The sequence below is a fragment of the Lolium perenne genome, chromosome 6 (genome assembly GCF_019359855.2).
Source record: "Lolium perenne isolate Kyuss_39 chromosome 6, Kyuss_2.0, whole genome shotgun sequence".
Lineage (NCBI taxonomy): Eukaryota > Viridiplantae > Streptophyta > Magnoliopsida > Poales > Poaceae > Lolium > Lolium perenne.
The window spans coordinates 82,425,729-82,437,779 of NC_067249.2; the positions used below are offsets into that span (position 1 = coordinate 82,425,729).

Consider the following 12,051-nt stretch of genomic DNA (forward strand, 5'->3'; position numbering starts at 1 on the left):
TTGTTGGGATCCGATGAATAGAGAATACTTGTTATGTTGATTATCAAAGTTATATCTATGTGTTGTTTATGATCTTGCATGCTCTCCGTTACTAGTAGATGCTCTGGCCAAGTAGATGCTTGTAACTCCAAGAGGGAGTATTTATGCTCGATAGTGGGTTCATGCCTGCATTGACACCTGGGACAGTGACAGAAAGTTCTAAGGTTGTGTTGTGCTGTTGCCACTAGGGATAAAACATTGATGCTATGTCTAAGGATGTAGTTGTTGATTACATTACGCACCATACTTAATGCACTTGTCTGTTGCTTTGCAACTTAATACTGGAGGCGGTTCGGATGATAACCTGAAGGTGGACTTTTTAGGCATAGATGCAGTTGGATGGCGGTCTATGTACTTTGTCGTAATGCCCAATTAAATCTCACTATACTCATCATGATATGTATGTGCATGGTCATGCCCTCTTTATTTGTCAATTGGCCAACTGTAATTTGTTCACCCAACATGCTGTTTGTCTTATGGGAGAGACACCTCTAGTGAACTGTGGACCCCGGTCCAATTCTCTTTACTGAAATACAATCATCTTGCAATCTTGTTCTGTTTTTCGCAAACAATCATCTTCCACACAATACGGTTAATCCTTTGTTACAGCAAGCCGGTGAGATTGACAACCTCACTGTTTCGTTGGGGCAAAGTACTTTGGTTGTGTTGTGCAGGTTCCACGTTGGCGCCGGAATCCCTGGTGTTGCGCCGCACTACATCCCGCCGCCATCAACCTTCAACGTGCTTCTTGGCTCCTCCTGGTTCGATAAACCTTGGTTTCTTTCTGAGGGAAAACTTGCTGCTGTGCGCATCATACCTTCCTCTTGGGGTTCCCAACGAACGTGTGAGTTACACGCCATCAAGCTCTTTTTCTGGCGCCGTTGCCGGGGAGATCAAGACACGCTGCAAGGGGAGTCTCCACTTCGCAATCTCTTTACTTTGTTTTCGTCTTGCTTAGTTTTATTTACTACTTTGTTTGCTGCACTAAATCAAAATACAAAAAAATTAGTTGCTAGTTTTACTTTATTTGCTATCTTGTTTGCTATATCAAAAACACAAAAAATTAGTTACTTGTTTTACTTTACTTAATATCATGCATGTTTTTATTTCACTAGTTAAGCATAATGGAAAACAACAAAAATATGAGAGATCTCTATGAACTTTATCTTGAATTAGGACATGATGTGTTTGAAGAGAGAATTAAAAAACCCATGGAACTTTATATGCATGCTAATGGGAATGTTATTACTATGGATGCTTTGAACACCATTGTTGCTAATGCTATGGAAAATTCTAAGCTTGGGGAAGCTGGCTCTGATGAGCATGATCTTTTTAGTCCCCCAAGCATAGAGGAGAAAATTTTCTTTTATGATTACAATATGCCTCCTATATATGATGATAGCCACTTTGTTGAATTTGCTCCCACTACAACTAATAAAATTGATTATGCTTATGTGGAGAGTAATAATTTTATGCATGAGACTCATGATAAGAATGCTTTATGTGATAGTTATATTGTTGAGTTTGCTCATGATACTACTGGAAATTATTATGAGAGAGGAAAATATGGTTGTAGAAATTTTCATGTTACTAAAATACCTCTCTATATGCTGAAATTTTTGAAGTTACACTTGTTTTGTCTTCCTATGCTATTCACTTTGTTCTTCATTGACTTGTTTATTTACAAGATTCCATTTCATAGGAAGCATGTTAGGTTTAAATTTGTTTTTAATTTGCCTCTTGATGCTCTCTTTTGCTTCAAATACTATTTCTTGCGAGTGCATCATTAAAACTGCTGAGCCCATCTTAATGGCTATAAAGAAAGAACTTCTTGGGAGATAACCCATGTGTTTATTCTACTACAGTACTTTGTTTTTATTTTGTGTCTTGGAAGTTGTTTACTACTGTAGCAACCTCTCCTTATCTTAGTTTAGTGTTTTGTTGTGCCAAGTAAAGTCTTTGATAGTAAAGTAAGTACTAGATTTGGATTACTGCGCAGTTCCAGATTTCTTTGCTGTCACGAATCTGGGTCTACCTCCCTGTAGGTAACTCAGAAAATTAAGGCAATTTACGTGCATGATCCTCAGATATGTACGCAACTTTCATTCAATTTGAGCATTTTCATTTGAGCAAGTCTGGTGCCATTTTAAAATTCGTCAATACGAACTGTTCTGTTTTGACAGATTCTGCCTTTTATTTCGCATTGCCTCTTTTGCTATGTTGGATGAAGTTCTTTGATCCATTAATGTCCAGTAGCATTATGCAATGTCCAGAAGTGTTAAGAATGATTGTGTCACCTCTGAATATGTTAATTTTTATTGTGCACTAACCCTCTAATGAGTTGTTCTAAGTTTAGTATGGAGGAAGTTTTCAAGGATCAAGAGAGGAGTATGATGCAACATGATCAAGGAGAGTGAAAGCTCTAAGCTTGGGGATGCCCCGGTGGTTCACCCCTGCATATTCTAAGAAGACTCAAGCGTCTAAGCTTGGGGATGCCCAAGGCATCCCCTTCTTCATCGACAACATTATCAGGTTCCTCCCCTGAAACTATATTTTTATTCCATCACATCTTATGTGCTTTGCTTGGAGCGTCGGTTTGTTTTTGTTTTTGTTTTGTTTGAATAAAATGGATCCTAGCATTCACTTTATGGGAGAGAGACACGCTCCGCTGTAGCATATGGACAAGTATGTCCTTGGTTTCTACTCATAGTATTCATGGCGAAGTTTCTCCTTCGTTAAATTGTTATATGGTTGGAATTGGAAAATGATACATGTAGTAATTGCTATAAATGTCTTGGGTAATGTGATACTTGGCAATTGATGTGCTCATGATTAAGCTCTTGCATCATATGCTTTGCACCCATTAATGAAGAAATACATAGAGCATGCTAAAATTTGGTTTGCATATTTGGTCTCTCTAAGGTCTAGATAATTTCTAGTATTGAATTTGAACAACAAGGAAGACGGTGTAGAGTCTTATAATGTTTTCAATATGTCTTTTATGTGAGTTTTGCTGCACCGGTTCATCCTTGTGTTTGTTTCAAATAAGCCTTGCTAGCCTAAACCTTGTATCGAGAGGGAATACTTCTCATGCATCCAAAATACTTGAGCCAACCACTATGCCATTTGTGTCCACCATACCTACCTACTACATGGTATTTTCCGCCATTCCAAAGTAAATTGCTTGAGTGCTACCTTTAAAATTCCATCATTCACCTTTGCAATATATAGCTCATGGGACAAATAGCTTAAAAACTATTGTGGTATTGAATATGTAATTATGCACTTTATCTCTTATTAAGTTGCTTGTTGTGCGATAACCATGTTCATCCGGGGACGCCATCAACTACTCTTTGTTGAATTTCATGTGAGTTGCTATGCATGTCCGTCTTGTCTGAAGTAAGAGAGATCTACCACCTTATGGTTAAGCATGCATATTGTTAGAGAAGAACATTGGGCCGCTAACTAAAGCCATGATCCATGGTGGAAGTTTCAGTTTTGGACATATATCCTCAATCTCAAATGAGAAAATTATTAATTGTTGTTACATGCTTATGCATAAAAGAGGAGTCCATTATCTGTTGTCTATGTTGTCCCGGTATGGATGTCTAAGTTGAAGAATAATCAATAGCGAGAAATCCAATGCGAGCTTTCTCCTTAGACCTTTGTACAGGCGGCATAGAGGTACCCCTTTGTGACACTTGGTAAAAACATGTGCATTGTGATGATCCGGTAGTCCAAGCTAATTAGGACAAGGTGCGGGCACTATTAGTATACTATGCATGAGGCTTGCAACTTGTAAGATATAATTTACATGATACATATGCTTTATTACTACCGTTGACAAAATTGTTTCATGTTTTCAAAATCAAAGCTCTCGCACAAATATAGCAATCGATGCTTTTCCTCTATGGAGGACCATTCTTTTACTTTCAATGTTGAGTCAGTTCACCTATTTCTCTCCACCTCAAGAAGCAAACACTTGTGTGAACTGTGCATTGATTCCTACATATTTGCTTATTGCACTTATTATATTACTCTATGTTGACAATATCCATGAGATATACATGTTACAAGTTGAAAGCAACCGCTGAAACTTAATCTTCCTTTGTGTTGCTTCAATGCTTTTACTTTGAATTATTGCTTTATGAGTTAACTCTTATGCAAGACTAATTGATGCTTGTCTTGAAGTGCTATTCATGAAAAGTCTTTGCTTTATGATTCACTTGTTTACTCATGTCATATACATTGTTTTGATCGCTGCATTCACTACATATGCTTTACAAATAGTATGATCAAGGTTATGATGGCATGTCACTCCAGAAATTATCTTTGTTATCATTTTACCTGCTCGGGACGAGCAGAACTAAGCTTGGGGATGCTGATACGTCTCCAACGTATCGATAATTTCTTATGTTCCATGCCACATTATTGATGTTATCTACATGTTTTATGCACACTTTATGTCATATTCGTGCATTTTCTGGAACTAACCTATTAACAAGATGCCGAAGTGCCGATTCTTTGTTTCTGCTGTTTTTGGTTTCAGAAATCCTAGTAACGAAATATTCTCGGAATTGGACGAAATCAACGCCCAGGGTCCTATTTTGCCACGAAGCTTCCAGAAGTCCGAAGACGAAACGAAGTGGGGCCACGGGGTGCCCAAACCCTAGGGCGGCGCGGCCCCCTTGGCCGCGCCGGCTGTGGTGTGGGGCCCTCGTGCCCCCTCTGACTTGCCCTTCCGCCTACTTAAAGCCTCCGTGACGAAACCCCCGCACGAGAGCCACGATACGGAAAACCTTCCAGAGACGCCGCCAATGCCGATCCCATCTCGGGGGATCCAGAGATCGCCTCCGCACCTGCCGGAGAGGGGAATCATCTCCCGGAGGACTCTACGCCGCCATGGTCGCCTCCGGTGTGATGTGTGAGTAGTCTACCCCTGGACTATGGGTCCATATCAGTAGCTAGATGGTTGTCTTCTCCCCATTGTGTTATCATTGTCGGATCTTGTGAGCTGCCTAACATGATCAAGATCATCTATCTGTAATTCTATATGTTGCGTTTGTTGGGATCCGATGAATAGAGAATACTTGTTATGTTGATTATCAAAGTTATATCTATGTGTTGTTTATGATCTTGCATGCTCTCTGTTACTAGTAGATGCTCTGGCCAAGTAGATGCTTGTAACTCCAAGAGGGAGTATTTATGCTCGATAGTGGGTTCATGCCTGCATTGACACCTGGGACAGTGATAGAAAGTTCTAAGGTTGTGTTGTGCTGTTGCCACTAGGGATAAAATATTGATGCTATGTCTAAGTATGTAGTTGTTGATTACATTACGCACCATACTTAATGCAATTGTCTGTTGCTTTGTAACTTAATACTGGAGGGGGTTCGGATGATAACCTGAAGGTGGACTTTTTAGGCATAGATGCAGTTGGATGGCGGTCTATGTACTTTGTCGTAATGCCCAATTAAATCTCACTATACTCATCATGATATGTATGTGCATGGTCATGCCCTCTTTATTTGTCAATTGCCCAACTGTAATTTGTTCACCCAACATGCTGTTTGTCTTATGGGAGAGACACCTCTAGTGAACTGTGGACCCCGGTCCAATTCTCTTTACTGAAATACAATCTACTGCAATATTGTTCTCTTGTTTTCTGCAAACAATCATCTTCCACACAATACGGTTAATCCTTTGTTCTGACAAGAAGCCGGTGAGATTGACAACCTCACTGTTTCGTTGGGGCAAAGTACTTTGGTTGTGTTGTGCAGGTTCCACGTTGGCGCCGGAATCCCTGGTGTTGCGCCGCACTACATCCCGCCGCCATCAACCTTCAACGTGCTTCTTGGCTCCTCCTGGTTCGATAAACCTTGGTTTCTTTCTGAGGGAAAACTTGCTGCTGTGCGCATCATACCTTCCTCTTGGGGTTCCCAACGAACGTGTGAGTTACACGCCATCAACCTCCACAAATGAAAAATCTGCTAATTTGGTACAAGGGTTACATAAAAAATAATGCCGCCAAAAAATATATTTATGCGGAAGTTAGACATGAGCATCACTTCAAACATTACTATGTAACAGTTCATCTGAGTGAATTATTCCAGCTTTTCAATCTGCGCGAGCTCGACAAATCTATCATTAGTTGCTACGTTCTGTAAGTGATTTATTTCTACCCCATCTCGTTCATTGCCTGCACTATATATATATATATATATATATATATATATATATATATATATATATATATATATATATATATATAAATACTTCCTACTCTGGGTGTAAGTACACCCACGTCTCATATACTACCATACGGAAGTATATAACATACTTTATTGGTTTGAGTATGTTCGTACACTATATCTAAGATACTCCATACCAACTTTGGTGAAAAAATTAAAATACACCCATAGTTTGCACTATATATACAAAATACATGCATATTTATACGTAAATAAATAGTGTACGTAAAAAAGTGTACATACTACCTACAAAGTAGTATATATACTACCAAAATATTCTTATATACTTCATACTACATGTATATACTCTTCGGTATGATAGATACTACCTAGATTGTGTGAAACACACGTGGGAGTAACTACACCCGGGTGTAGCATGAATATGTCCTATATATATATATATATATATATATATATATATATATATATATATATATATATATATATATATATATATATATATATATATATATATATATATATATATATATATATATATATATATATATATATATATATATATATATATATATATATATATATATATATATATATATATATAGGTCTGCTATTCTCGAACCGGTTCGAGAATAACTATTCTCGAACCCTTTCTGAACTTCCCGGTACATGGATCTGAACTTCTTCTTCCATGAATCTGAACTTCCCGACGGACTTCAATATTGTACAGGGCGAACTTCCAAAACTTGAGTCTAGTTTGAAGTGAACTTCAGAAAATGTAGCGAACTTCCGTCGCATCTGAACTTCTGGATGTTTCCAAGTGAACTTCTCGTCGGAATAACAGAATTGCATGTCCGTGCGGACAGTATTTTCATGTTGATTTTCATACCGCTTATCGGATTGATGCATACAATATACCGTTGGATTCGTGCGAAAATTTCGCAACTTTTTCATGTTCAATCTTTTCCCAAATTCTGTACTGTTTAAAACTAATTTTAAATATACAAAACAACGTTTTCACAGATTTCTCTATTTTCGTGCAGTTTTTGGGTTCTATTTTTCAAACCGTTTATCGGATTGATGCATACGATATGCCGTTGGAAAGCTGATGACTAGGCGCACCTTATTCATGCTGAACACTTTTCAAAATTCTTTATAGTTTAAGAGCAGATTTGAAAATACTTGATTTCGCTTTTCAAACTTCTTGGTTTTTTAACTGTTTTTTGGGTTTTATTTCCAAACCACTCGTCGGAATGTTCCAAATGATATTGCGTTGAAAAGATATTGATTAGGCGCATCTTTTTCATATTGAATATTTTTACAAATTATAAATGGTTTAAGTTTAATTTCAGAAATATGTAAAATCGGAAATAACGCCGACACGACAATATTTGGATATTGGCTCATCTAGATTGATTAGGTGTGGCATTGAGGTCTGTTCGAGTATTAATAGAGTTATATTAGTGCTAATTATACGTGGCGCCGGTCGATTTGCAGAATAAGAGGCTGTACGAACGATTTCTATGCATATGATTTCCGCCCAGAAAAATAGAGTACATGAGCTGTTCGAATATGGAAGTGAACTTCTCGATATCTTGTTAGTGAACTTCCCGCTTGCGGTATAAAAGTTTCAGGCATGCTCAAAATGTACTTGCTGCATGTTCAAAGTGAACTTTCGTGCCGGTATAAAGTGAAGTTTGACAAAAGCAAATTTCCGATATGTTCATGGTGAACTTTCCCCCGTGTTCAAAGTTAATTTTAACAAAAAATAAATAAATTTTGAACTTCCTCCACGTTTCAAAGGTAATATCAAAAAATAAATTTCCAACTTGGCTAAAGCGAATTTCAAACGAGTAAATTTTTGGTTATCTCAAAGGTAAACTTCCATGCAACACAAGGTGAACTTCCCTTCAGACAAAAGTTATTTTCTGTCTTACCAACGTTAATTTTGACAAAAAAAGAAAATCGGTTTATTTAAAGTGAACTTCTGCTCGGTACAATGTAAACTTTTCGCCCCAACCAAAGTGAATTTCGACAAAGAGTAACTTTTCGGCATGCCAAAGATGAACTTCCACGTCATACCAAAGTAAATTTTGACAAATTGTAAATTCCCAAGCATGTTCGAGGTGAACTTTTGGTGCATTTAGTGTGAACTTACAGCTTTACAAAGGTGAACCCTAGGTAGCAGAACAACCACGGCAGTGGCCGGTAATCAACCTCTAGAACTGGGCAATCCACTATTTTTATTCAAGAATGGTAAATAACACATGAATGCAGACCATTATTTACTCAAGAAGACAGTACGAATCCTACACAGCAACGTTGAAGTGCAGAAAAACTTCTCCCCTAAATACATGAGCTAATTCAAAAATATTATAGTGTCTTCCAGCCAAGCTCTACAAGTCTTGTTGAATTCATCACCCAAGCTGCTACCCTGTAATCACATAATTTGTTAGGACTTCTGACATTTAGTAGAACAGGAACTCATCAATACAAGAGTGTAAATAGAGCCTTATTTTCTTGATTACAAATATATGTATATGCAGAACTTCCTAAGAAATACAAATGAACTTCTTGATTTTTCGATTATCTAATTTACTTTCTTTTTATAAAAATGATTGGCCGGAGCTGCACGGCGCACTGTATTAAAATCGATATAAAATGTAAGACACAACAGTTAACAAGGACTGCACCATCAAACACAATTCTAATTAACCAACGGCAAATGTTTTTGCCAAAAGAAAATAAAGAACAAAAATAGTAGTGCACAAAGGCTAACTCACATACAAAATAAAGGCTAATTCCACACAAGAGAAATGCACATTGTGCAACGCAAGATGTACACTTAACGAATTAGGAGAAGTGAACCCCACTGCTATACCAAATGAACTTATCGGAAATATAAAAGCGAACTCCACATTCTTTTGTTTTGAACTGGGTGTTTATCATGTCATTTTAACTGAAGCTATCCGGAAAAAATGAACTTCCCCTTTGAATAATGCTAACTTATCTACTGCATATTATTTTGCTTTCATGAATATAAATATTTGATTCTAGCAGGTATATATATCATGAATAAAAAAAGTTTGTTTGCAGCACCTACCTGACAGACAACACCTACTGCTGTGCAAGCCTGCCTCTACGCACTGCCCTCGTCGCGGGTGACTACCATGACGTTGATGAGGTTCACAACTTCTCCAAACTTCTTCACTCTTTTCGGATTGACTTCCTGTTGGTTGCGTGTCGATTGCCAACCATCATTGACAATGAACTGCTATAGAACATAAGTGCGCACTTCCTGGGATTAGGTAAAATCATCACAAACATCTTAAAATCATACACCTAAGAATCATCGCAATTAGTTTTGCAAATACAAGTATTAGTCTATTAGAGGTAATTCATTTCATTCATCTAATCAACTGAACTTCAAGCGCGGAAGAACCGAACTATGTCAAAAACATAAACTGAGATGCAACCACATACATTCTAAACAGCTGTGGTGGGTCAACTACTGATGTCCAGGAAAATCAGAGTGGCATTAACACCAGGTCAGAGGCTTAAGGGGAATTACAGTGAAGGTCGAAAAGTGAAATTTATTTATAAACAAACTGAACTTCTACTTTATAGTCAGACACGCATCAGCATATATATGTAGCATATTTTGCCCATGCATGGTTTCATTTTTTCCATAGGAAACAGAGAACAACACACACAAAAGAAAGAGACAGAACATTGTTTCAGAAGTAGAAATCAACAGTTGACAAACCTAAAGATGGAGCTGTAGAGAGCGATGTGAAGCCCGCTGGACTGTCGAGGATACGCGAGTGAACCCCCATTGTAGCTACATTTATGCACATGGAACTTTACACTATCAATAAGAAATAAAATAATAGTCAATCTAGCAAGAATATCTAAACTAAAGTAGCAGAAGATGTGAACCTCACGAATTAGGAGAAATGAACTCCACGGATTAGGAGAAATGAACTAAGTTTGAGTGTGAGAAATGTTCGAAGATTTCATTGCCGAAATGTGACATCTATCAAGGTGGACATCCTTAACCTACACCAGCTATTAGCGCCGTAATGGTTGGATCGACATGACATTTCTGCTGGTGTATGTGATGGTGGCCGAGGGTTCTTCGAGGCCTCTTCCTTAATGGCTGGTAGCCTGGTACTACGATGAGACCAACAAAAGACTAGTAATAATCAAGAAACTAACATTTGTTTGCCTTCAGGTTCGAGCACAGAAACTCGGTAGCAACTTCTTAGAACTTTGTCACAACTATACCTATTTGTGTCCAGACTGAAGGTATTTGCAAGTGCAATGATTTACTTTAACATTCTAAAATTTTATCACACAGAGTGAACTGCCCGGGATGTATGGAGTGCACTTCCCTGATGTATATGATGCACATGAAATGGACTCCCGCAAAATAAAAAGAGTGAACTTGCCATTTTGAACAAAGTGAACTGTGAGTAGATCTGGAGCGAAACCAACTTGCGAATTTAAAAACAAATTTTCACAATAAGGTTAATTGGACCAACAGAACTTCCCAAAAATTAAATGCGAACTTCGCAATGGGTTTAACCCAACTCGTTAACCAAATGTAAATATTTACAAAAAAAATCATGCACAGCAGCGGTTAAGTAATATAGTCTAGCACCAACATGAGTTTTTATATCTGAACTTCCCACACTAGCTCTCTAAACTGACTGCGCACTATTTCTAAACTACAGGTAGTGCAGAGCTAGGAAGCCACACACGCTGCGGTTCAGATGTATCTTTAGTAGTAGTTCAGAATCAGTGTTCCACTGGATTAAGCCGTGCAGTAGGCCGCTCGGCTGGATGAGAAAAGATAAACTTACCCAAACTGAGGTGGTGGATTTGGAGATAGCCACAAGGCTGAGGCTTTCGGCAGCGATGGATTTCCATGACATGCAGTGGAGCACCCAGCCAGGCAGGAGAAGACGGGGTCGTTGGAGTTCGTCCCGTGACCGGACACATAGGCAGCAATGCGGATACTACAAGACAGTAATGTCTTTGTTAAATCAAATTAGCGAACATAAATTTTAGAAGAAAATATATGACACTCACATGGGGGAATTTGCTCGAGCACCTCCCATGTAACCATCTACACATGAATTCAAACAGGGGCACCTTTGAGTGCCTACCAGCAGCATAACATCAAAAAGGCTTTAGCAAGACATCAAAGAGCAGGTAACCAAACTTGGTCAGGAATGCGATGGTTGCACTTCCCGGAAAAAAATTGAACTTCACAACCGCATCGCATTGTCTATGTTACAAAAAAGAATTTCATGCAAGAACCGAGTGAGCTTCCGAAAGAAGATGACGTGAACTTCCAAACTGTTTTTACCACAAAAAATGGACTTCTCATATGTACAAATAGAAAACTGAATGAATTACTGCCTAAAAAATGAATTGAACTCCCTTTTGGTCCTAATCCGACTGCTATAAATAACCAAGAGAACCGCTCGATGCTGCACTCAGGAATATGAGCAGGTCCATTTTCATGTACTGAACCTGTCTAGAACAAAGAATGAACTTCTTTAGCAATTGCAAGAATAAATTATTGCAAATTAGAGGAATGTCGACACAGACAGAGAAATACTTGTGGAAGTTATTCTAGAAACATAGTGCTTCCTGCCAACAAATTAAGCTAACTACTGCAGGAACAAGTGAATTTATTTTGGGCCAAGAAAACTGAACTTACTATCTGCACGAAGTGAACTTTTATTGATATAGCCCTCCTCGGAAAACAGAAGTGAACTAACATGAGCGATCC

General features: G+C 38.2%; 1 long non-coding RNA gene across 1 annotated transcript; it reads right to left on the reverse strand.

Moving 5' to 3' along the window:
• Window positions 1–8,543: 8,543 nt before the first annotated feature.
• LOC127307845 (uncharacterized) lies at window positions 8,544–10,871 on the reverse strand. The gene is made up of 3 exons (XR_007855881.2): window positions 10,015–10,871; window positions 9,352–9,546; window positions 8,544–8,682 (listed from the first exon to the last, which is right to left on the reverse strand). It is a non-coding gene; the product is annotated as an uncharacterized lncRNA (long non-coding RNA).
• Between the last annotated feature and the right edge of the window lie 1,180 nt (window positions 10,872–12,051).